At 43.7% G+C, this 27,023-nt stretch overlaps 1 long non-coding RNA gene across 2 annotated transcripts in view; it reads right to left on the bottom strand.

Moving 5' to 3' along the window:
- The window catches only part of LOC133371817 (uncharacterized), an 81,845-nt gene extending 55,729 nt beyond the window's left edge, over positions 1 to 26,116 (bottom strand). For both annotated transcript variants that reach the window (XR_009759390.1, XR_009759389.1), the window contains exon 1: positions 25,991 to 26,116. This is a non-coding gene — a long non-coding RNA (uncharacterized LOC133371817). The remainder of the gene's footprint in view (positions 1 to 25,990) is intronic.
- Positions 26,117 to 27,023: the final 907 nt, after the last annotated feature.

Here is a 27,023-nt window from a genome sequence, read left to right as displayed (position 1 = left end):
GACCTGTCCCACCCAAACAAACTGGTATAGACCTCTGTTAGAAATAGATGCTGGCAGGACTCACCTTTATTTGTTTGTTTATTTACTAGGGGATTTGCTCCTGCACACTTTGTACCCCATCCCCATACAGGGACTCCCAAACACACACACACACGCACAGAGAGAGAGAGAGAGAGAGAGAGAGAGAGACCCAACCCTCCCCCTGGACTCCCAAACATACACACACAGAGCCAGTAGCTAGCTGTGATGAAAACCATTCAAGAGCCCAGATTTTGAACGAGCACAACCCATATTGGATGCCAATTCATCCTACTCCCCCCTCTTTGAATATCTTCACAAACCTTAGAGTCATTTATTGATAGATGAGGTGTACATTTTATGTCTTTTGGAACACAAGACAGATTCAATCCCATGGATCTTGATTAAATGGGAGTCTATTTCAGAAAGCCACTAAACGTTTCATCCTTCAAAACCTGCCCAATGTTCATTCTGTGCTAAGGAGGAGATGGGCATTGATTCATTTACAATCCTGGTTCAGAGGATATGACACCTGACATTGATCTTTGCAGACAATTACTGTGTTTCAAGGGAACATAATTTAGTGAGAAATATTGCCGTATTTGCCCCCTGAGGGTTGGATTTGTGGATTTCAATGAGTCTTGAGTGTTGCCTTCATGCAGTCTGCCTAATTGTCTGGGCACTTCTGAAATGTTGTAGTGGGTGGACACAGCTATTTGCTGATTCCACTTCAGCCATTCTCACCCTCAGAGGAATTCTATTGAAGTAAAGAAAATGTGACTTGTTTTCTGGGAGAAAATTTGCAGACAGCAGTGATAATGAGAAGGCAGAATCGTCAGCTCATTCCAGACACTATCCCACCCCCACCCCTTGCATCCCAGCCTGATGTTAATATCTAATTATCTAGATTAATGACTGGTTATGTTTCCTGAATGTCTTTGGCCTTTAGTAATTCCTGTATCAACATGTTTTACTGATTTTTTTGGGGGGGGATGTTATCTGAAGTGTGAAATTAACCATTCCTTTGTTATGAAATCACCACTTGGCACACATGCTATTAAAGAGTTTTCAAACCTGGGACTTATCTGAACTGTTTCCAAGTTCATCTAGAGTGTGACCATGTGTGTTTTTCAATAATTAGAACTGCCTGCGTAATGTATGGCTGTGGAAGAACCAGGGGTGTGGGCTCTAATGGCTGTAGTGATGAGCTTGAGAAATCTATCCATGAGGACAGTGAAGGCTGGTCTTTTAGAGCCAATCGGACACTGCCCCACCAGCCCCAGTCTGCCCTCAGCCAGCCCCCCACCTGCCCTGCCTTTTCACAACCAGACTAGGAGGTAGCCCTGGTGGCCAGTTTTTCCTCTTCTTTACATTTACTGTTGCCCTTGTAGAACTCATCAGGGAGGATGAGGATGATGTACTGCCTTCAAGTCGATCCCGACTTATGGCGACCCTATGAATAAGGTTTTCATGGTAAGCAGTATTCAGAGGTGGTTTACCATTGCCTCTTTCTGAGGCTAAGTGGCAGTGACTGGCCCAAGGTCACCCAGTGAGCTTCAAGGCTGTGTGGGGATTTGAACCCTGGTCTCCCAGGTCGCAGTCCAGCACCTTAACCACTACACCACACTGGCTCATCAGGGAGGAGGATGGGGACAAAACTAGGATTTGGCTGCAGTCAGACATGGGGTTTACAGCATTAGTTTCACAGATTATAATGTGAGTGCTCCTGTCCTGATTTCTAAAATTCCTTTCATACTGCAGTGCCAGGAACCACGACTTCTCAACTGACAAACCACCATGTTGCAGTAAATGTCTTTCACAGTGCTGCAATGAACAATGACTTCTTGCCCTTGCTCTGCCGTTATACACCTGCACATTGTAGTTCCCCCATAATTCACTGCACAAGTGTGCATCTCATCTCCGTGCAACCCCTCTTCCTTTCACTTCTGACATTTTGGTGCGGTGTGTTGAGTGGGGGGAACTGCTACCTGTGCCTATGCTGGGATATGCTGAAATACTGGCACAATGTTTGTGAGGTAGGAAAAAAAGGGGGGACAGCTGCATGCTGGGATACTGCACTCCAGGTGGTCATGTGAGCTATGGTGGCGTGATCACAGGAAAATGACAGCACAAAACTCCCATGATTTACTGGATTTAAGGCTTGCAAACAGAATATTTCTGGAAACATTTTCATGGAAACTTCCACTATACTCCTGAACTGGCTTCTACAGCATAAGAAAGGCTAAAATAAGATGTGAAAATCATGAGGTAACGGGAAATGGATTAAACTGCTGTCTGAAAGCACCCTTAGTTGGCTGTGCCTGCCACTGGCTCTGGCGCCACCTACTGTTGGCTTTTCTGCCTTCTGCCCTACCGGTCTCATTGGGCACCAGCCTGGACTGGTTGCAAGTAAGAATGCAGGTGGGTGGTAGAGTGAGTGTGGTGCAGTGCCCCAGTTGCCCTAATGCAGCCTTTCCCAACCAGTGTGCCTCCAGATGTTGTTGGACCACAACTCCCATCAGCCTCAGCCAGCATTGTCAATGGTCAGGAAAGATGGGAATTGTGGTCCAACAACATCTGGAGGCACACTGGTTGGGAAAGGCTGCCCTAATGGAACAGTCTCTGCTGCCTCTTTCTAACTTTAACTTGGATTTCAGTATAATTTTTTACTTCCTGTTTACAGGCCCTTGTGCATCTTTTCATTTCAAAATGTCTTGCACAAGTTCCCCTGAAGCCTGCTAGATACGGACATAAGAATCTAAACAAATACACAAGAATGCCCATAGTTGTATGGCATTCTCTCCCATAAACTAGAAGTTATGAGCGATCATGGGCTGGTTGCCATATTTAAATCACCGTGAACAAGCTCTTCTGAGCTCATTTGGAAAACCTGATGAATAGCGCTGCCATTCACCAATTTTGGACTGGACCAAAAAAAGAAATACTGGACACTAGGGAAACCTTTCCACTGCCAATCTTCAATAACCGTGTTTTTAAAAAAATGTTTAACTTGTGGCTGATCACCATATGGGAAAACTTTTCCTGCCAGGTGAAAAGAGCTAGGAACTCCAGTCATCTTAGCTCTCTCCATATAGCAACTGAATTGGCTAATTCACTTGGGAACTTATTTGTGTCACTATCAGCACTGGGCTATCAGCCAGGAATGGGAGAATCTTATCCATTTCAGTTGGTCATTTTTCCACTCTCATCATCAGTTCTCCACATTTCCACATTAGTTTGTGATTTTCTTCCTTTTTAAAAAAAGTTCTCATGAACATTCATTAACATCTTTGTAGAATTTCTCCTAATGTAGACAGTTTTGCAAAGCAATTTTCTGTAATATAATGCACTTTTTCATGTTATTTTCTCTAATATATGCAGTTTGATGCACGCTTTCCCCTAATATATGTATTTTCATACACATTACTTGGCTGGAGAACTGCATTCCAAATTTCAGAGAAGTGCACATTTGGAAGGATGGCTGCTTTTCAGTTTGTAAATTGTTTCAAGAAGTGTGAATTAGGTAGGTTCACCTTTAAATGCAACCTGAATTTAATTTCTCCTGCATCTCTAGCTTCAACTGGTAGGTGCCGGGGAACACAAACTGAGCCAAAGATAGGGATGTGCTAGAATTCCACCCAATTTGGATTTGGGACCAAATTTTCCATTAATTCACTTATTCTCTATTGTTGTAGATCGGGTTTTTATGTAGCAATTTTCCATGACTATTTGCAAAAACAGACTTTTTAAAAAAAATATCTGTCTCTAAAATATCAAGAATGATAATTTTATCAATATTTCCTTTCAGTTCAGTTCAGTTCATTGCACAATACCCAACCAGGCATTTTGCATATACTGTATACCAATGTGTCATTTCTGCTCCAATGCCCCAAAACTTCTGCATCTGAGGCTTTGTGCGGGGGAAGCCATTTTGTTTATTTATTTATTGCATTTATATCCCACCTCCAAGAAACTCAAGGTGGCATACATGGTTCTCCCCCTCCCCATGTTCACAACTACCTTGTGAGATAGGGTTGACTGAGAAACAGTAATTGGCCCAAGGTCATCCACTGACTCTTTATGGCTGAGCGAGGATTTGGACCTTGGTCTCCCAGGTCTTAGTCCAACACTCTAACCACTACACCACACATGATAATCAGGCTCTTGCCACTGCTTAGGCTTGTGGTTTCAGCAAACCAAGAAGGAAGGTGTGCCTCCAATCCTGCTAATGATGCTCCCTGCCTCCCTAAATGACTGTGATAATTGGCTGTTTGGAGAAGTTCAACAGCACTCCTCCACTGCTGTGGCTGCCATTTTCACCCAGCACCAGCGGTGCTATCAGGGCAGGGGATGGGGGGCAGATGTCTCCACACACACACACAATGCTTCAGGCATAGCATCAAGTTTGGACATTGTAGGGGGAAATGACACATTCAGGGTTGTAGGCATGACTAATTCAGGTCTATTAATTTCAGTAAGTCTACTTGGAGGAGGACTAACATTGGATACAATCCATAGTAACTATCTGATAAAATAGTTCTCTTTTTCTAGGAGGCGGCTTAGGAAAAAAATGGTCAGAGATTTCCCCACCCCAAAAAATATTGAGAAAAGACACATCTCTAAGATACAGGGCTATAGTTGTCTGGGGTCGGGGGGGTCACAGGCCCCTTACTTTTTTGTGAGCAAGGTCCCAGCCAGATCCCTATCATCATGAAAAGGAAGCATGTTAGCCACCTAGAAGAGAACTTGTCCTGCCATGCAGATTGGAGCCAATCAGAGTGAAAGGAGGTAAATCAGCCACTGAGAAGACTCAGTAGCTAACACACAGCCTCGCCTTTCCCTCTGATTGGCTCCTAGGGATGTCTGTTGTAGTGGAGTAAGGATTTGGAGACAACATGGAGAGCAAGGGAGATGAAGGAAAGTGGAAAGGGGGGGCATGGCTGTAAGGGGGCATGGTGTGACTACCATGAAGGGATCCCACACTTCTGAATTTGCCACTACGCTACTGCTAAGAAGTCCAGAACTCAATTCCGCAGAATGAACAGCTCCCCTGCCCATGCAACAGGGCTAATTTACCACATTTGGTGGTAACTGAAATAATATGCGTTACCATCTAAATCAGGGATGGGGGACTGGTGGCCTTCCAGATATTGTTGGATTCTATCAGCCCCAGCCAACATGGCTAATGATCAGGATGATGGGAGATGGAGTCCAGCAATTTCTGGAGGGTCCCAGGTTTCCCATCCCTGATTTGAAGAGTCAAGAGCTTACAGAGCCCCAGATTACCTAACTGCACCACTCTAGCAAAAGTAGAGGAGGACAAGAAGAGACAGTTAGTGCAACACAAACTATCTCATTAGCAAATTGGGACAAAGCAGAAGTCCTGGCTTGAAAAGGTGGCTGCCCTAGATGAACCCGGAGTTGTATGCAATGCTAGGCCATGACTAATAGGCTCATTAATTTCAATGTGTCTACTCTGAGTAGGACTTAGTTGGCTACAACCTCTCTTTTCACTCTACCCATGTTGTGGTAGCAGCATACCATGTTTTCCACAGGATGATTGACGAGGATCTGAGTGGGGTAACAAAACGTGTTTCCCTCTGGGCAAAGGTTAGACCAAATGACCTTTAGGTGCCCTCCAATGATTCCATGAATGGGGGAGGGAGGAAGAGAGAGACGGGAGGGGGAGAGAATGAATGAACGCTGCTGTGGTACTTTATCCAGCCCTGTGCCAGGTGCTGACAGCTGCAGGGGAAGGATTTGCCCTGGCACCATTCCATTCCCAAGCAGCCAATGTGCATCTGGGCTCACAGCCCTTGTTGTTGTTATGTAAATTTGTATAGATATTAGCAGAGATTGTCAACGGTCTGAGATGCATGTGTGCCAGTGTGTGCATTTACCTAAGTGGCAGGCTTTTACCCTGCATTGAGATCACTGAGACTTAAGATTTAGTAAAATAAGAAAAATTTCTTTATTTATAGAAATACATAGTAGATAGGAAAGGCATATCTAGTTCTAACTAACTAAGTTGGAGGAGCAACACCCAGGTTTGGGAGTTGCCCTCATGGCTCAGGAGGGAGAGAGCAGAGACAAAGGTGTCTCCTCTCTCTCAGACAGGCGAAGAAGAGAAGGGAAGGAATGGGCGGAAGGAGGAGGGGCAGATAAGCTTCCCTAAGCATATCAGTCTAACGATGAAAGGAAGTCAGTCAGAGCATCACAGGTAAAGGAAGTCAAGCCTACCAATCTGGAGGACCCTAACTTGATCTCCCTTCTGGAACACAAACAAAATAACAAAACGGGTTGATCTTACCCCACTTCCAACAGTTGTGGTTTTGTGCTAACTTGTGAGCACAGCTATAGATTGCTTGGATGCTTAGTGCAGGGATGGAAAATCAGGATTTATCACAAAATGTGTCAGTGGAATGATTAGCTGGGACTAGTGGTGTGCGTGAAACCCACAGAACAGATTACATTTGCATATCTACTGTTTCTGGCTCAGAACAGTAAAGTTCTGTACAATTCCATGTGTGTTTTCATTATTATTATTATTATTATTATTATTATTATTAAAAAATCAGTTTCCTTTAGGAAGGGCTTCATTTCCCCCCTTGACCACATCTGAGATGACTCTATGATATGCCTTCATAACATAGCCAGAGAGTCCCAGGTTATGATATGTAATGTGGCTGTAGCTGTCAGCTTCCGCCTTCTCCTTACAATGTTGCCCTTGTAGATCTCAGCAGAATCATAGAATAGTAGAGTTGGAAGGGGCCTACAAGGCCATCGAGTCCAACCCCCTGCTCAATGCAGGAATCCAAATCAAAGCATTCCCAACAGATGGCTGGCCAGCTGCTTCTTGAATGCCTCCAGTGTCGGAGAGACCACTACCTCTCTAGGTAATTGGTTCCATTGTCATATGGCTCTAACAGTTAGGAAGTTTTTCCTGATGTTCAGTCAAAATCTGGCTTTCTGCAACTTGAGCCCATCATTCAGTGTCCTGCACTCTGGGATGAGTACATACATACGTGTTTGTGTGCTAGTTTTGCAGCCAGGTTAATTGGCTTCATTTCAACTGGAGGATTATCGCATTGCTCATCCCCAGCCTCCTTCTCTGAGTGAATTATAAATTGCCCAGGAAGAGCACTATAATAAACTTACCCCCTTTCAGGGGTTTCTTCCTCTCACCCGTTGCACAGGCAAGAGGGGAAATATGTGGAATTTGGGACAGAGCAGCAACGAGAAATATTCATTGGCAAGTCAGGGGGCTTCTGTTGAGGGACACTTTGTTATTTATGTGGAAGATCTGATCTCTGTGCGGGAGCGCCTATGGTTCAGTGGCAGAGCTAATGTCTTGCATGCAGAAGGTGCCAGGATCGATTCCCAGCATCTCCAGTTCAAAAGGATTGTAGGGTCCTTTCTGCCTGGAGAGCCAATAGGGAAGGGGGAAGCTCCAACTTGGAACAGAGGAAGCTGCCTGATATTGTGTCAGACCATTGGTCTTTTCTAACTCAGTATTGTCTACACCAGCCTTTCCCAACTAGTGGGCCACCAGATGTTGTTGGACCACAACTCCCATCAGCCTCAGCCAGCATTGCCAATGGTCAGGAAAGATGGGAATTGTGGTCCAACAACATCTGGTGGCCCACTAGTTGGGAAAGGGTGGTCTACACTGACTGGTAGGGCTCTCCAGGGTTTTCAGCAGGGCACATTCTCAGCCATACCTGGAGATGCCAGGGACTGAACCAAGGGAGATGTTCTATTACTGAACGATGACTCTTCCCCTAAATAGGAAGGTAGGAAGCTGCCTGATTCTGAATCACACCATTGGTCCATCTAGCTCAGTATCATCTACACTGACCGGCAGTGGCTCTCCAGGGGTTTTGGGCAGGGGTCTCTCCCAGCCTTACCTAGAGATGCCAGGGATTGAACATGGGACCTTCTGCATGCAAAGCAGATGAGATGCTGTATGGAATCCCTCATCAAATATTGAAATTTATTTATTTTTATTTATTTATTGAATTTATTAGTCGCCCATCTGGCTGGCTATCCAGCCACTCTGGGCAATGTGCAACATAAGCATACAATAAGTAGGCATTAAAAATCTAAAACCAATGAAGATAAAATCTAACCCACCCCAAAAGCCTGCCTGAAGAGCCAGGTCTTCAAGGCCTGGTGGAAGCTCATCATAGAAGGGGCATGGCGGAGATCATTTGGGAGGGAATTCCACAGGGTGGGGGCCACAATTGAAAAAGCCCTCTCTCTAGTCCTCACCAGTTTGGCTGTTTTGACTGATGGGATGGAGAGAAGGTCTTTTGAGGCTGATGTTGTTGGGCGGCATAGCTGATGATGCTGGAGGCGCTCCTTTAGATAGACTGGGCCGAGACTGTATAGGGATTTAAAGGTCAAAACCAACACCTTGAATTGGGCCCGGTAAGCAACTGGTAACCAGTGTGACTCTTTGAGCACGGGAGTGATATGATTTAATCAGGTGCTCCGCCGCATTCTGTACCAGTTGCAGCTTCCAGACCGTTTTCAAGGGTAGCCCCACGTAGAGCGCATTACAGTAGTCTAGGTGAGAGGAGACCAGGAGTACCACCGATGGGAACAGATGGTTGGGAAGGTAGGGGCGTAGCCTCCGTATCAGAAATAAACACATCACATGATATGGTACCTACCCCCATCCCTGCTCTGCTTCATTGGCAGCTCCTTTTTATCGTGTGACCAAGTGTCACTAGAAGATCCCACTGCATCAATCCATCTAGCCCAGCCTTCCCCAGCCTGGAGCCTTCCAGATGTTCCAGGATTGCAATCTCCATCAGCCCCAGCCACCATGGCCAATGGTTGATGGGAGTTGTAGTCAAAACAGTTGGAGGACACCAGATTGTGGGAGGCTGATCTACTCCACCTTCCTGCACCCACCAGTGGCCAGCCAGATGCCCTCAAAGAACCATTATCAGTACATAAAAGGGGATTGCCTGCTTCTGTTGTTGGCTCTCAGCAACTGGCATTCAAAGGCATTCTTGACCAAACACACACACAGGTAGTGGATGTGTCTGAAGGGAGTGTTAGCCTCCCCCTTGTAACTGTTCACATATTTATTGGGAAGCTCATCTCACAATTTAGAAGAATATTGTTCCATGCTCCGCCCAGCATGCAAAGAGACAGCTTCTGATGCAGTGTCTGTACAGAACGTCTCCCACTACCCCCCCATCCTCCCTTCAATGTAGGTAACTTTGTAGTTCAAATACATTCATTTCTAGGCTCAACAACAGCATGGTCACCCCATCACCACCTCTGTCCTTGTATCAGTTTCTACCAAGAGGCTGAAGATGGCTGTCCCAAATCTCTCTGAGAGAGCAGTTAGTGGCGGCAATACAGAAACTCATTTCTGAGCTTCCAGAAACATCATGTCTTCAAAACCTTTCATTCTACTGCCACCTTGTGGGAAAAAGTAGGTCCTCTGCAGCATTTTACTTTATGTAATTTTTAATCTCATCGCCTGGATTATATTAGCTTCTGTCAGATTCTATTGGGTTGTGTATTTGGACAAAACCTAAAAATTTTGTGCCTTTTTGGGGGGGGCTTCTGTCTAACGGTAGGGAAAAAAAGGTCTGTACAGTAGTCTTATAATGGTTAAGATAGAGTGAATCTATATTAAGGTTAAACAAACAAATGACTTTTTTTGTTTTGATTGCCTGGGAAAGGGGAACCCTTTTCCATTCCTGGGGAAGTTTCCAGCCTCTTTGTAAATGTCTCAAGCTGTTGGCAATCCCAGTGAAATGAGATACGCCTTGGGCAGCAGAAATGTTTTCCACTGGGTTGGGGTGATGTGTGGTGGAATTCCCTTCAGCCACTCTGCCAGGAGACACAGATGGACGCACAAGTCAACTTTCTCTCTGGCTCACCCCCCTCCCCCGGCTCAACTCCTCCTGTGTAACGGCAACATATTTGTTTTCACTAGAGGCGTCAGTGAACTCTGTAAAACTCTGGATGGTGTTGCCAGATTTGTGGAGTTTTGTCCCTTTCGTTTTCCACAGATGCATTCTGGATTGAACTCCAGACCATTCGGAATCAGGGCCTAGCCCATGACAAATCTGTGTTAGGGTTCTGGAGGCCTTGGCATGAGGTCAACAGTGCACTTAAGTAATTGTACATTCTGGACTGAATGGTCTTCACACACACACACACATCACTTGCTTCAACATGAGGTATGCCAGCCCCCAAAGTCCTGCCCTGACAGTACACCTGCATGAGGATGATGACATTCTGGATGCCAAAGAGAAGCACTGACTGGTGCCCATTGGGAGTGGTGGGGTGGTAGGCAGGAAGGCCAGCAATAGGTGGAGCCCGAGCCAATGGCAGACACAGCCAACTAATTCTAGGCTTGTCCCCATCATCCTCCCTGCTGAGTTCTACTGGGGCAACACTGAGACTAACGAGGAGAAGGAGGCTGATTGCTGGGCCTGCCCACTCTGTGGGTGTAAGTAAGCAGAGAGGGAAGTGAGTGTGTGGGTGTGTTCACAGAATCATAGAATAGTAGAGTTGGAAGGGGCCTACAAGGCCATTGAGTCCAACCCCCTGAGCAATGCAGGAATCCAAATCAAAGCATTCCCCACAGATGGCTGTCCAGCTGCCTCTTGAATGCCTCCAGTGTCGGAGAGCCCACTACCTCTCTAGGTAATTGGTTCCATTGTCGTATGGCTGTAACAGTTAGGAAGTTTTTCCTGATGTCCAGTCGAAATCTGGCTTCCTGCAACTTGAGCCCATTATTCCATGTCCTGCACTCTGGGATGATGAGAAGAGATCCCGGCCCTCCTCTATGTGACAACCTTTCATGTACTTGAAGAGTGCTATCATATCTCCCCTCAGTCTTCTCTTCTCCAGGCGAAACATGCCCAGTTCTTTCAGTCTCACCTCATAGGGCTTTGTTTCCAGTCACCTGATCATCTTTGTTGCCCTCCTCTGAACCCGTTCCAGTTTGTCTGCATCCTTCTTGAAGTGCAGAGACCAGAACTGGATGCAGTATTCAAGATGAGGCCTAACCAGTGCTGAATAGAGGGGAACTAGTACTTCACGTGTTGCCTGAGGGCAGATTGAGGTTGGAAGGGAAAAGGTCTAATGGACCAGCCTCCACTGCTGGAGAGTCTTTTCAGGCTTTGATACCAGTAGCAGGTCTCTCCCCATCATGCCATCACCCTTCTTCATCACTCCCCCAAGCAGGGCTCTGAGAAACCTGAGGAAGTTGTTGCCCCAATGCCACCAGAAGCTTCTCTCTTCTAGAAACAAGACATGTCTGATGCCCATTGGGACAGTTAAGGCAACAGACAGGGAGACCAACAGTAGATGAAGCCAGAGCCAGTGGCAGGCAGAACCAACTGCACTCTACATTTCAAGCAGAAGTATACTACTTTACCCAGTCATGGCTTCTCCCAAAGCATCCTGGGAATGGTAGTTTGCTAAGGGTGCTGAGAGCTGTTAGAGCTACAATTCCCAGAGTTGTTTAATAGTCAATCCTTCCTCCCTGGGAACTTTGGGAACTGTAGCTCTGTGAGGGGAAGAGGGGATCTCATAACAAGTCAGTATTGTCTACACACTGACCTGCAGTGGCTCCCCAGGGTTTCAGGCAGAGGTCTTTCCCAGCCCTGCCTGCAGATGCCAGGGATTGAGCCTGGGCCTTTCTGCATGCAGATTTATTTATTTATTTATTTGTTAAATTTTTTATACCGCCCCACTAGCATAGCTCTCTGGGCGGTGTACAACAGAAAGTATATACAATAAGATCACATAAATCGGTACAAAAACATATATATAAAAATCCACAAATCTAAAACCAAATTGAACATATTAAACTAAAACGCCTGAGCAAAGAGAAAGGTTTTAACTTGGCGCCGAAAAGATAGCAATGTCGGTGCCAAGCGCACCTCAACGGGAAGACTATTCCACAATTCAGGGGCCACCACTGAGAAGGCCCTGGTTCTGGTAACCATCCTCCGAGCCTCTCTATAAGTCGGAACTCGGAGGAGGGCCTTCGATGTTGAACGTAGTGTACGGGCAGGTTCATATCGGGAGAGGCGTTCCAGGAGGTATTGTGGTCCTGCGCCATATAAGGCTTTATAGGTTAAAACCAACACTTTGAATCTGGCCTGGAAACATATAGGCAGCCAGTGCAAGCGGGCCAGAACAGGTGTTATGTGTTCGGACCGCCTGGTCCTCGTTATCAGCCTGGCCGCCGCATTTTGCACTAGCTGTAGTTTCTGGACCGTCTTCAAAGGCAGCCCTACGTAGAGAGCATTGCAGTAATCCAATCGAGAGGTTACCAGAGCATGGACAACTGAGATGAGGTCCTCCCTGTCCAGATAGGGACATAGCTGGGCTACCAACCGAAGTTGGTAGAACGCATTCCGTGCCACCGAGGCTACCTGAGCCTCGAGTGACAGGGAAGGATCTAAGAGTACTCCCAGACTACGAACCCGCTCCTTCAGGGGGAGCGTAACCCCGTCCAGAACAGGGTGCATATCCACCATCTGATCAGAGAAATCACCCACCAACAGCATCTCAGTCTTGTCTGGATTCAACCTCAGTTTATTAGCTCTCATCCAGTCCATTATCGCAGCCAGGCAACAGTTCAGCACATTGACAGCCTCACCTGAAGAAGATGAAAAGGAGAAATAGAGCTGCGTGTCATCAGCGTACTGGTGGCAACGCACTCCAAAACTCCTGATGACCGCACTCAGCGGCTTCATGTAGATGTTAAAAAGCATGGGGGACAGAACTGACCCCTGCAGGACTCCACATTGGAGAGCCCACAGTGTCGAGCAATGTTCCCCAAGCACTACCTTCTGGAGACAACCCGCCAGGTAGGAGCGGAACCACTGCCAAGCATTGTCCCCAACTCCCAACTCCATGAGCCTCTCCAGAAGGATACCATGGTCGATGGTATCAAAAGCTGCTGAGAGATCAAGGAGAATCAACAGAGTTACACTCCCTCCGTCCCTCTCCCGACATAAGTCATCATACAGGGCAACCAAGGCTGTCTCGGTGCTAAAACCAGGCCTAAAACCTGATTGAAATGGATCTAGATAATCGGTTTCATCCAATAGTGCCTGGAGCTGGGCAGCAACCACTCGTGAGCAACAAGAGGTAAAAAACCAGGATGCTGAAAGAGTCTTTATTATGTACAAAAGTACTATATTAAAAATAGGTAGGAATTATAGTTGAAAATACAACAGAAATCTTGTGAAAAATTAATATCCAAAAGATGCTTGGAAATATACGATAGAAATTCAAAGCCCAACGCGTTTCAGCTTGTACAACCCAGCCTTCATCAGGGGCTAAAACAGAAAAGAATTTATATATACATATATATGTATATTTACAACCACACAGTTAAAAGTACATATATCTTACTTGAATCATCTAAAATTATATGAAAAATACTTACACATATAAATTCTTCATCCAACTTTCATAAATAGTTTTGTTATAACTTCTGTTGTGTGAAGAACATTCTAAGCTAAATATAGCTCTATACCTGGGCACACCTGACTGTAATTAAGAATACCTATTTTTTCTGTGTAAACTAAATTAAAGGCAACAGGTTGAATTCCTCATTCAACCCATTTGGAACCATAGTACCCAATTCTAAAATCCAATGTAATTCTCTACATAATAAGATATCTGTATCTCTTCCATGTACCTTTTCCAGAACCCAAAACCTGCATTCTGTTATAGAACAAGGACATTGATTGTAATGGTCTACAAGAGGGGCCCTTCCATGATTCCAAATGGGTTGAATGAATATTAATTTTTCACAAGATTTCTGTTGTATTTTCAACTATAATTCCTACCTATTTTTAATATAGTACTTTTGTACATAATAAAGACTCTTTCAGCATCCTGGTTTTTTACCTCTTGTTGCTCGCTTTTGTGGATGCTACACACTCTACTTTCAGCAACCACTCGTTCCAAGATCTTGCCCAGGAATGGAACATTCGCTACTGGTCTAGATCAGGTGCTCTACCACTGAGCACATTTTAACTTTTGCATGTTTTTTTATATCTACATTAAAAACGTGTTTTTAAATAGCATGTATCTCCTGCCTATTTATTGAAGTTCTCAAGACAGCCTATAATAGATTTGAAAGACAATAAAATAATCTTGATGTTAGAGCCTGCAGCTGAGCACTTATTCTGTTCCTGCCATCTAGTGGCAGATGCAAGTCACACTTTTTTTGGGAGGGAGGAGCATTATCCTCCACAGTTTAATTCTTTTCAAAAACCACCTAAGAGCTGAACTTGATGTTCTGGTACTGGTGTATAAAGTCCTAAAAAGCTTGGGACTGGTATTCCTAAAATATTATTTCACTATCAGTCAGCAAGGGAAGACTTGCCTTCATCGTACACAGAGTTGAGATCTAGCTGGTCAGACCTACTCCCTTGCCTCAGAGGACTTAAAAATGTAAGAACAGCCCTGCTGGCCATCTAGTCCAGTACTCAGTGCCCACAGTGGATAGCCAGATTCCCCAATAAGAAGCCCATATGCAGGACCTGAGTGCAACAGCACTCTCCCCACTTAGTGATTCCCAGCAACTAGCATTCAACGGCAAAGACTGTTTCACCCATTATTAGGGATGGTGGAGAAATTCGATCCAGTTCTCATTTAAAGCCTAACCTATCAATTTAGCATTTTCCAAAATATCTGAATTTTGTGATGCAGTTGTCCAATCAACCAATATTTACAAAAATACATATATTAGGGGAAAGTGTGCATAAAAATGAATAGATTAGTGAACTTAACATACAAAAATGCATTATATTAGGATAAAATGCTTGCAAAAATCTGTACGTTAATCAAAACCATACAAAAATGTGTTTATTAGGAGAAATTCACACTAAAATGTTGAAGAATTTTCATAAGGATTTTTTATGTTTTTACATTTGCAAATTGCTGCAGAAATATGAATTTAAGATTTGAAAAATGAGAAGCTGAGAGGATGAAAATTGACAAATCTTTCCACCCCTACCCACTGCATTCCAAACTGATCACTGCAGCAGGAGAGGACCTCCTGCACCTACCATCTTATCGGGAGATCTGTAGGAATCTAGCCTTTAATGTGATGGCAACTGCATCTCGGAATCCCCTCCCATTACAAACCAACAAATGAGGTCTCGTTTGTCTTTTTGGCACCTGTTGAAGGCCTTCTTTTTCAACAAGTCTTTTAAGGGGAGCTTTTTATCCCAGTCTGTACCTGTATTGGACTTGAAACTGTTTGCAGTGTTAAAATCACTTTGGGATGTTTAATGGTACAGAATTCATAAATGAAATAAATAAACAAAATAATACAGACAATAAAAAGTACCATGGCTGGATTTTAAGCCTTTGATCTGCATCGGGCCCTTTGCCCCTGATAATTCAATCATTCCGTGCCTGTCATCTAATGGGACACTTTTAGTGATCTCCTCTGGTCCTTAAGCCGTGGCAGCTGGTGCCTTTTGGGACTGGTGGGGTAGAAGGCTGGGACTCGCAGAGCTTGGAAAAGTTACTTTTTTGAACTACAATTCCCATCAGCCCAATCCAGTGACCATGCTGGCTGGGGCTGATACAAGTTGTAGTTTAAAAAAGTAACTTTTCCAAGCTCTGGGAGCCCAAACAGCAGGTGGAGCCAGGGGCAGTGGCAGGCAGAGCCAAGTAGCTGATTTTGTCCCCATCCTCCTTGCTGAGTCCTACAAGTTCTACAACTCTGAGATGAAGGAGGAAGCTGACAAACAGTTTCATCCCTGGACAGGATGCACGTAACAAGGTAGGCAGGTGAAGGTTGCCAGAGGACAGACTGAGGTGGGAGGCACAGGGCTGCACTTACTCTAATTGACCAACTTCCATTACCCTTGAGGTTCACTTGATCTTCATCAGGGACTCAGCCTTCAGTGGGGCAGGCCCTGTCCTGTGGGGCCCCTTGCCTCTTGTCAAGAGGAGGCATCCCTGCTTTCTTTCAGATGTCTTTTGAAACATGACATGTTTTACCAACCAGCTTTTTTATTGATATGTTATTGATATTTTTACTGTGTATTATGATTGTGTTTTTATGGTCACCCTCCAGCTACTTGCAACCAGTCCAGGGGGTAGGCCTGGCTGTCAGCTTCCACCTCCTTAGTCTCTTTGTTGCCCTTGTAGAACTGAGCAGGGAGGAGAATAAGAGCAAACCTAGACTTAGCTGTGTCTGCCTACCATTGGCTGTGGCTCTGCCTGTCTGCCTCTGGGTCTACCTACTTTTGGTGTCCTTTCCTCCCACCCCACCAGCCCCAACGGGTGCCAGCCACCACTGATTGAAATATTTCATATGAAAGTACGGTTCACAAATGTTTAAATAAAATCTGAATCCGGATCTGAACTGCAGCAGGGGCAAAGAGTTTAAGCTCCCCTATCCTCATATATGCATGTTCATCAAATGATGACTTCAGTGGAGGCTGCTGGCTCTGATGTCAGTGCTGTAGTGAATCTGCTCCAGGTTTTTGTCGAAACCTTGGGACAGCTCCTTGAAATATACATTAGTGTACATCAGTTACTCTCATGGAAACAGCCCAAGCCCGTAGAACATTCAAGAGACATTTGTCAGGTTGCCAGCCAGTGTCATACCAACTCTAAAGAAAAACTACCCTTCTTTAGGAAGGATATTCTTTCACCCTTATGTCCCATATCACTCCAGGTGTTTATCGTAAACATACTGTACAACCACCCCATACAGTAAGGCCCCGCTCAAACAGCGGGTTCCATTTCAGACCCCCACTGTAAAGCAGAAATTGTCATAAAGCAAAATCCATTGACGATAATGGGGCGCATTGCGTGAAAATGATGTCAAAATGGCACGCGACGGGAAAAAAATGCTGTAAAAGTGGAACAAGTGCCTTAATGCGGGGACTTTCCCTAATTGAAAGCCGCCGCATTAGCGAATCGCTGTAAAGTGAAGTGCTGTAAAGCGGGGCCCTACTGTACTTAGTTCCAAGCATTTACTCCAAAACTTTTTAAAATGTTACTTTCTGGAAATATAAGATAGTGTCAGGCTCATGCATGCTCTGCTTTGCCCAAGTACAAAGTAACATGTCCTCTCATGCAACTTCCATTGATGCAACCTAATCTCTTTTAGATGTGTGCATACTGAGATTGCCAGCACCTCACTTGCGCCAGACATTGCCAGACAAAGGGCCACTCCAGACTGGTGCTTTACTGCAAGTATATTATGCAAAATGTTCTGGATACAATAATAGTGATGCTTCCCCACTGCTACCATGTTATTGCTGTCCAGAGGAGTTATAGTGCAACAAAAGCAGGACAAAACAATTGTACTATAAAAAACTATGGGATTTCATCAGGAAGTTGCAAGCACTGTTTAGAAACAAAGCAATATGACTGCCCCAAAACGTTTGCAGGCACAAATAGCTTTAAAAGTGGGATCACTTATTACCATCCCGATAGCATATGAGCACAAATCATTTTGAATGCACAATAAGAAGGATGACGCGGGGGGGGACACCTACTCAATCTCCCTTTTCCATTCAGCCTTTAAGGCCCAGCTCTTTGAGGCTTAGGAAGTGACAACTCTTCATGTGATTGTAGCTTTGTACATTGTTTTTTGAAGAGGTAACAATGTACAAAAAAGGATATAATTTTCTTTATCATAGAATAGAGTCATAGAGTTAAGGCCATCGAGTCCAACCCTCTGCTCAATGCAGGAATACAAATTAAAGCATACCCAACAGGTGGCTATCCAGCTGTCTCTTGAAGGCCTCCAGTGTTGGAGAGCCCACCACCTCCCTAGGTAATTGGTTCCACTGTCATACCTCTCTAACAGCAAGTTTTTCCTGATGTTCAGTTGAAATCTGGCTTCCTGCAACTTGAGCCCATTATTCAGTGTCCTGCACTCTAGGATGATCGAGAAGAGATGTGGCTACCTCTCAAGTACTTGAAAAATGTTATCATATCTCCCCTTACAAGATCTGAACAGGGTGGTTCACAACAGATGCTATTGGAGGGCGCTGATTTATAGGGTCACCATAAGTCGTAATTGACTTGAAGGCACATAACAACAAATCTCCCCTCAGTCTTCTCTTTTCAAGGCTAAACATGCCCAGTTCTTTCTGTCTCTCCCCATAGGCTTTGTTTCCAGTCCCCTGATCTTCCTTGTTGTCATCTTCTGAACCCGTTCCAATTTGTCTGTATCTTTTTCAAAGTGAGGTGTCCAGAACAGGACACAGTACTTAAGGTGAGGCCTAACAGGTGCCAAATAGAGGGGAACCAATATTTCACGTGATTTGTAAATTATATTTCTGTTAATGCAGCCTAAAGTAGCATTTGCCTTTTTTGCAGCCATATCACACTGTTGGCTCATATTCAGCTTGTAATCAACAACAATCCCAAGATCCTTCTCGCATATAGCATTGCTGAGCCAAGTATTCCCCCATCTTATAACTGTAACGATAACTTATGATTCTATGAAATCATTTGTATCATTCAATGTATAAGTAAGAACAGTGTTAAGGAAAATAATCCAGAAAGGGTTACATACACTAAAATAAATATTTAATAACCCTGAAATAAAATAAACACAACAGCTAACAATACAGCATTCCTATGTCCTAATAAGGCCTATTCCAATTTAAAAAGAGTGCTTCTGGAGTAGGTTGGCCAGATACATTTCCACCTTTTGGTCTTCAAAATATGACCTTGCCTATTAGTTACTTGATTTTTTACTAGGCAACAGATTGTTCAAACATCCAGGGTGCTGCAACATGAATTATTTATGAAGATTTCTATTAAACCTCTTATTGGAATTCTTTATTCCTAAACCCACAATTTCCCTTTGAAATGTAACAGCCAGCTTCCTTTCTTAGGCCAAACTTTAAGAATAAGATGTTTCCAAGGGAATATTCAAAAACAAACAAACAAAAAACCCAAAAACAAAACAGGGAGTGAGTCAGCAGTGGTGGATATATTAGAGCACATTCTTACACACTATGCTTCATTTCTGTTATTGGCGAGTAACTCGATCTTCTACTTAACTGTCCCAGCTTCATGCACAAAAACAAATGTTGTCCTCAGCTGACACCAAGGGTGGCAAATATCATTCACACCAGATATTTATTCCACTATTATTCCACATTAAACAGTCATGACTTCCCTCAAAGAATCCTGGGAAGTGTAGTTTGTGAAGGGTGCTAAAAGCCGTTAGAAGTCTCCTGTTCCCCTCACAGAGCTACAATTCTCAAGAGTTTTCTGTAAACAGGAAATGACTGTTAAACCACTATGGCAAATTGTAGCTCTGTGAGGAGAATAGGGGTCTCCTAACAACTCTCAGCACCCTTCACAAGCTACACTTCCCATCATTCTTTGGGAGAAGCCATGACTGTTTAAAATGGAATAATAGTGGAATAAATGTCTGGTGTGAATGTGGCCTATGTAGGGCTATTTTCACCATCCTACTTTGTCCCAATCTTTTCCTGTAACTTTTCAAAATTCCAAAACATCTATAGAGTGTTATCCTGGATGTTGTCAGTGACACACTGACTTGTAGTTAACTCTAGAATTTCTGTGGGTGGTGAACTTTTAATTTCGTATTAATAAAAAGAGGAAATAAATTAATAGGATGGCTATTTAATTCTCCCATGATATGGCCTTAGAGCCAAAGTCAGAAACCTCTAGTCTATGGGCCTAATTAAGCCCATCAGGCTTCCCCATTTGTCCTGCAAGGATGTATTAGCCAAGCCATGCCCACCTGTCCCACGCCTGGCACCATATATAATGCCAGGGGTGGGGCATATATGTTGCAGAGTAGGGTTTTACCTCACCAAATGAAAGGTGAATTAGGGACATATTCGCCCATCAAGTCTGACTCTTGCATCAGGCTTACTGCTTTCCAGACCACCCCCTCCTTCAATGTAACCATTTTTTGTTATTTAGAATTAATTTTCAGTACTTCTGATTTTACAGTTGAAAACTGAATGACTGCTGCTTAGTTTAACCAAGCTAATTGAGCACCTTTTATCAAAATAAAAATTTGAGTTTAATGGTGTTTTTTGAAAAAAAGCAAAGTATTTTTGCAGTTGATTTTTAAATTTTCATTTTTATATTTTATCTCTCAATGTTTTATTATAGATTTTTTAGTCATGGCATTCACAAAGCAAACTAAGTCTGGTGAGGGGGGTACACACAAGGATAAGATGTCTGATAGATAGAATGGTCACAGGTGAAGCTTTCCCCATAATTGTATTTTTATACAAAAAAGGCTTACTCCATTTAATTTCTACCTGCCCCACAGGTGTCCATAAGAGCCTGATCTCCTGCAATGCCACCCCTAAACCATGCAAAGAACTCAAGTAAAAAAGCCAACAAACACAGAATTTGGGCAAATCTTTTTTAAAAAAGAACATCTGTAACAGTATGAAATACATTTTCAGGCAAAAGGAAGTTATGAGACAGTAGACATGAAACCCACGCACAAAGCCTTGACAAAGACCGACAAAAATACTCTGAGCATGAGCATTTTCACATTTAAAATTTTTACTCATCATTGTTTTTGCTTATTTATTGCCTTGGACTCTCAGCCTAACCTACCTCGCAGGGCTGTTGTGAAGATATAGAAGGCAGAATTAAAATGGGGGAAAAGGAAACTAAGGCTGCAATGCAATACATGTCTACTCAGAAGTAAGCTTTATTGGGTTCAATGGGACTTACTCCCAGGTACGTGTGTACACAATACATACTCGTCTGGGAGTAAGTCCCATTAAACCCAATGGGACTTACTTCTGAGTAGACAAGTACTGGATTGCAGGTCAGTCCTTGTATTACATGCATCACATTTTACTTGCCTTAACCAGATTGATGCATGTTTGTACTATAATAATAATAATAATAATAATAATATGCCCCTTCCCTGGATACCTTCCGCCGAGCGTTAAAAACTTGGCTGTTTGGTCAGGCCTTTGAGACTATCGGGAAAGGCTAATTATATACTCAATCCCCGCTGCTATGTATTACAATTAATGCTATTCTGTCACTGATGGTTATTTGTATTTTATTGTATTTATTGTATTTACTGTATTTTGTATTTTATTGAATTTAATATGTACGCCGCCTAGAGTGGCTTCGGCCAGATAGGCGGCCTAAAAAAAAAAAAAAATTAAATTATTATTATTATTATTATAAACTTTATTTCTACCCTGCCCTTTTTCCAATAGGACTCAGAGCGGCTTACAACTAAAAACAACACAAATTAAAACATACAGAAGTATACTATTAAAAAAGAATTAAACTATGAGAAAAATTAAAACCATAAAACATAGGTTAAAAACAGCGGACAATTTAAAATAATAAAATCATATAATTTAATCACCAAACCTATGACACTTAATCCTGGTCATTCTCTATCCCAAATGCCCGCTGAAATAAAACAGTCTTTAATTGTCGCCAGAAAGATGGCAAGGAGGGAGCTGATCGCACCTCACTCGGAAGGGAGTTCCACAGCCTAGGGGCGGCCACCGAAAAGGCCCTATCTCGTGTCCGCATCATATGTGCTTGCGAAGGTGTGGGGAACACAAGAAGGGCCTCACCTGAAGATCTCAAATCCCGGACAGGTTCATGTAGGGAGATACGATCATATAAAGGGTCATATATTTTCTCTCCCCCCTCTCGCCCACCAATTGGTACAGCTGCAACCAGACCTTATCTTGCCTAATTATATCCTATATAGGGTTGCCAGGCTCAGGGCTTGAGAATGACTCTGTATCTTTAAGAAGAGAACATTCAGCGGAGTGCAGGTTTTCTCAACACTGTAATGGGAAAAACCACAAGGTTAAATTCTCCCTTCCCCCTGCACAACCTTTAAAGCTACAGAAGACCTCTTGGAGGCTGGGCCTAGCAACCAAGAGGTCTTCTGTATCTTTAAAAGTTGTGCAGGGGGAAGGCAGAATTGCAAGAGAGGATTGTGGTGCAGCAATTGCAAATACTCTTGGATGAAACAGGTTATCTTGACCCATCCCAGTCTGGGTTCAGGCCTGGTTACAGGACTGAATTGGCCTTGGGAGCCCTGATGGATGACCTTTATCAGGAGAAGGACAGGGGAGTGCAACCCTGTTATTCTTACTTGATCTCTTGGCGGCTTTTGATACCAGTGACCAGAGCTTGGAAGTTTACTTTTTAAAAGTAATAAATTACAGTTACAGTTACATGGCCCAAAAAAGTAGTAATTACCGTTACAATTGCAATTGCTCTGAAAGTAACTGATTACTTTACTTTTCCTTCAAAGTAATCACTACAATTACATTTCAGTTACTTTAAAAGAAAAACACCTACAAGGTGCTGGCCTTGGCTGCTGCACATCTAAGTAGCCTAAAACAACATTAAAAATAAACAAACACATACAGAGGTAGTAGAATAATTATTTTTATTCATAAGATAGCAATGGTGGTCTCTCCGCTGGTAAGGGTAGTGGGGAGGGTGGCTGAGGCCACTACTTAGATCTTTGCATGCCAAACCAAGCGCAACCCCCCCCCCACTCAGCCAGCCAGCATAATCTCTCTCACTTAACCACCTCCCGGGCCCTGCCCTGCCACCAACTAAGGGACACTCACTCAAGCAAACATTTTCCCCTGAGATGCAAAGAAGTTAAAATACTGGAAATGCAGCACAGTAGCCAGAGAGGGTGGTGGAGGCGACTTTGTGTGCCAAGTGCAAACACAGTATTCACACACACACACAGTGGAGGCGACTTTGTGTGCCAAGTGCAAACACAGTATTCACACACACACACACACAGTGGAGGCGACTTTGTGTGCCAAGTGCAAACACAGTATTCACACACACACACGTCATCATCTTTCACCTCCACAGTTCTTTATCTCCATTCTGCTGCTGTCTCCTTCTCCTCCTTTATCTATGTTCTTGACCTCTGGATCCTTTCCCCCTCCACTCCATTCTTCACCACCACTATCAATTTTTTAAAATAATTGTTTTCTCCACTCCACCCCGTCTCACTCTCCTCCTCCTCCCTCGTCACCTCCTGCCCATCCACAGAGCATGAGGAAAGAGCGATGCTGCACAGAAGCCCAGTTTGAGGCACATGGTTTTCATCCACAAATCAGAGGAGCAGAAGACTTCCCCTGCCCCACCAAGTAATGCCCAAAAGTAATTCTGGAAACGTTACAATTACTCCACAAAAGTAGTAAAATTACTCCTAGTTCTATTACAATCAAAATGTAAATGAATTACCCATTCGTTACTCAAAAAAGTAATGAATTACAAGTAATTTGTTACTTGTAACTAGTTACTTCCAAGCTCTGCCAGTGACCATGGTATCCTTCTGGGCCGACTTGGTGAGACGGGTATTGGAGACACTATTTTACAGAGTCTCCAGAGTCGTCTTCAGACAATGGTATTGGGCAATTGTCTTTTGTCCCCCTGGAAGTTGTGCTGTGGGGAGCCGCATGGTACCATCTTGTCCCCCATGCTGTTTAACATCTACATGAAACCCTTGGAAGTGGCCATCAGGAGATCTAGAATGAGGTGTCAGCAGTACACTGACAATACCCAGCTCTATTTCTCTGTAACATCTGAATCAGGAGAGGCCGTGCAAGCCCTGGACTGGTGCCTGGATTTGGTGGTGGGTTGGACGAGGGCAATAAATTGAGTCTGAATCCTAGCAAGACAGAGATGCTGTGGGTGGTTCCCGAGTTTGGATATTTGGTCGGTTGCCTGCTTTTTGGATGGGTTTGTACTCCCTCTGAAAGAGCAGGTCCATAGACTGGGGGTGCTCCTGGATCCATCTTTGTCACTAGAGGCCCAGGTGACCGCAGTGGCTTGGAGTGGCTTTTACCAGCTTCTGCTGGTAAGACAGCTGCAGCCATTTCTGGGCCAAGATAGCTTGATTACTGTTGACCTCACAGCTGCATTACTGTAACGTGCTCTACGTCGGGCTACCCGTGAGGTTGGTCTGGAAGCTGCAGCTGGTGCAAAATGCAGTGGTGAGACTGCTCACTAGGACAGGGTATCATCAACATGTCACCCCTCTGCTGAAAGAATTGCACTGGCTGCCCATTTCCTGCCAGGCTAAGTTCAAAGTTCTAGTTTTGTGTACAAAGCCCTATACAGCTTGGGACCAGGATACATGAAAGACTGTCTTATTCCTTATGTACCCAGTCAATCGCTGTGCTCTGCGGGTGAGGGCCTCCTGTAGATACCATCTTATGAGGAGGTCCATTCCGCACAACATAGGAAACAGACCTTTAGTGTAGTGTCACCTATCCTTTGGAATTCCTTCCCCATAAATATTAGACAGGTGCCATCTCTGTTATCTTTTTGGCGCCTACTGAAGACCTTCCTCTTTCAACAAGCCTTTTAAGTAGAGACTTTATCCCAGTCTGTGTCTGTGTTGGAATTGCTTTTTAATGTGTTTTTAAACTTTTTTTTTAAAAGGATGTTTTTAAAGCTTTCTAAAAATGTTTTAAAAGATGTTTTAATATATTTTCAGCTCTGTTTTTATGATGTTTTAGTGTTTTACTTTGGCATCCTGGGCTCCTACTGGGAGGAAGGGTGGGATATAAATCTAATAAATAAATAAATAATAAATAATTGTAATATTTTGTCCCTCAGGACAATTCTGTATGTAATCAAACTAGTTATAGAGTGAATACCACCACCTCTCTCCACAAAACAAAATCCCATCACCATATGACTCATACTAGGTATAGAAAACAAAGAGTGGCACCTCCCTGATCTAATCCAATTGGATTCTGCTTTGAAGCTTCTATTTTTGACGCTATAAAAACTCCAGGCTTCACAGTAAAATTGTTATGAGTTCTAGTTACCCAGTTCCACTATGAAATCACTTGCTGAATCACTTGTGTGGGTTCTGGCTCCCCAGATCCACTCTGCTGATGCAGAATATCACAGCTTGGAAAAGTCACTTTTTTGAACTACAACTCCCATCAGCCTCAGCCAGCACAGCCACTGGATTGGGCTGATGGGAGTTGTAGTTCAAAAAAGTAACTTTTCCAAGCTCTGCACTTGCTGAATCACTTAGGCAGCCAGAACCCAGAGGTCTGACCTCCCAGCTTTTCCTTGTCTCTGGTTTCCTGCATCAAAAGTCCACTACAGTTCCTGCTTCCCCTGGATCCTTGGTTAGTTGAAGCAGAGATCCAAGAAGCCATTTTCAGGGTTTCTTCCTGTTTGCTGCATTTGGTGTTTTCCTACCTGACCCAGGAGTTTCACACACCCCTGCTCTACTTCTTCAGGATTGCCCACCAGGGCTAGGAGAGGTACATCTAGCTCCTTTTCTGTCTTCTGGAGGTCCTTACCCTATAAACCGTAGACTCCACATCTGTTCCCTCTGCCTGTCTTTTTGTGTGTGACTGTGTTTCGGAAGCCCCTCCTTGGGCCTTCCTGCCCAGCTGCTCACAACTGAGACCTGGACTTCCGGTTCCAGTTCCGGTACGACGCATTATTTTCTCGTCCCTGAATTTTTGCTTATCTGTTTTTGATTCTATCTTTTACTTAACTCTTAGAACCCATGAGAGACCTGTATAGGCTGCAGGCTGTCTAACCGCCGCGGAAAAGCTCAGACAAACTATTTAATTTTTAGACCTCTCAATTACGACACCTCCAGCTCAGATTGCTCTTTCGTGTCTCAGACGCCATTCCTGACAGCTGTCTCTGTTTTATTGCTGACCGTTCCTTTATTGTTATACTGTTTTACTGACACAAGAAACAGTGTTCTTAAATTTTACAGTCAAATTAGAACAGACACTAGACTTTCTTTGCTCTATCCCCTGCATACATTCTCCTCGACAATGCCATCAAGAGATACTAGCCAAAGCATTTTTGCTGCTTCTCCAAAATGTCTCATTCAAACTAAAATCTCATGCTTTTTTGCTCCCACGACTAAACCGAGTCCTGCACTGAACATATCTTCATCAAAACGTATACTCACCCACTCCGAGAGCTGTGCTACATGAGTGGTCTCTCGACCGTCAACTCTTTACCAACTTCTCCTTGGATCTCTCTGCGTCTAAGAATCTTGCAGAAGAGCTGCAAGACGCAGGTTTTAACAACTCATTAAACCCATCGCTGGCTAAAGAAATGTTTCCCTCATCTCTTCTTACAATTGATTCATACCAACCCTTCAATGACTCGACATTGCCACCTGCTGTTCATAAAAACAAAAGCAAAACCTCTACAGAATGGAAGTCGGATTGTTCACTGCTTGATGAAATAAAACTTATTAAAGACTATATTTTAGCAACTAACCAGCTACTTAATACAGTTGCTCGGTCTGTTCGGTCTCTCTTATCTTCCACTCAACAATCCTCACCAGGGCTTCAAGATGACATGAATAAGATCCCGAGGGAAATCAAGCAACCACCAAAACCAACTAAACCCTCCAAAAAATCTAAAAATATAAAAAACCAAAAGACTAACTTTTCCAACAAACTAAATTACAAACCCCTGTTTAAACTTCTTGAGCCAAAAAAAACAAAGCCATCTTCCAACCGTCGCAATAAAGGAAAACGCGGAAAGGACAATGTCTCTACTTCTGATACTCCTCACTCAGTCTCAGCTTATTGCAGTTCAGAAAATATACAAGCCACGGCTCAAATAACTCTCAAGCCTTGTGCAATTGCTCTTCTTTGATGGAGGGTTATTCTGGATCCCCTGCATCTTCTTGGACTTTACTATTACAATCGGACAAACTGGTGATCTCTTATAAAGGCAATCGCAATGCCACCAGACCACCGTTTCCTAGTATCTCTTTTTTGGACACTTGTTTTAGTAAATCAATGGCGGCTCCTAGACGAATGAACTTCATTAGATCTATGAAAATCTTAGCCCAATCCTTTTATGAATGGAGACTGATTATAACATGCCATTCGCGGAATAGGACTAACCAAATCCTCCGAATAAGGAATTCTCTGACTAAGTTTGGCATTACAGTTCAGAGATACTACATCAACACTTCACCGCCA

Source organism: Rhineura floridana, chromosome 17, assembly GCF_030035675.1.
Source record: "Rhineura floridana isolate rRhiFlo1 chromosome 17, rRhiFlo1.hap2, whole genome shotgun sequence".
In the NCBI taxonomy this organism is placed as follows: Eukaryota; Metazoa; Chordata; class Lepidosauria; order Squamata; family Rhineuridae; genus Rhineura; species Rhineura floridana.
Note: the sequence above shows the minus strand (reverse complement) of the source record. Positions and strands in the feature narration are given on the sequence as shown.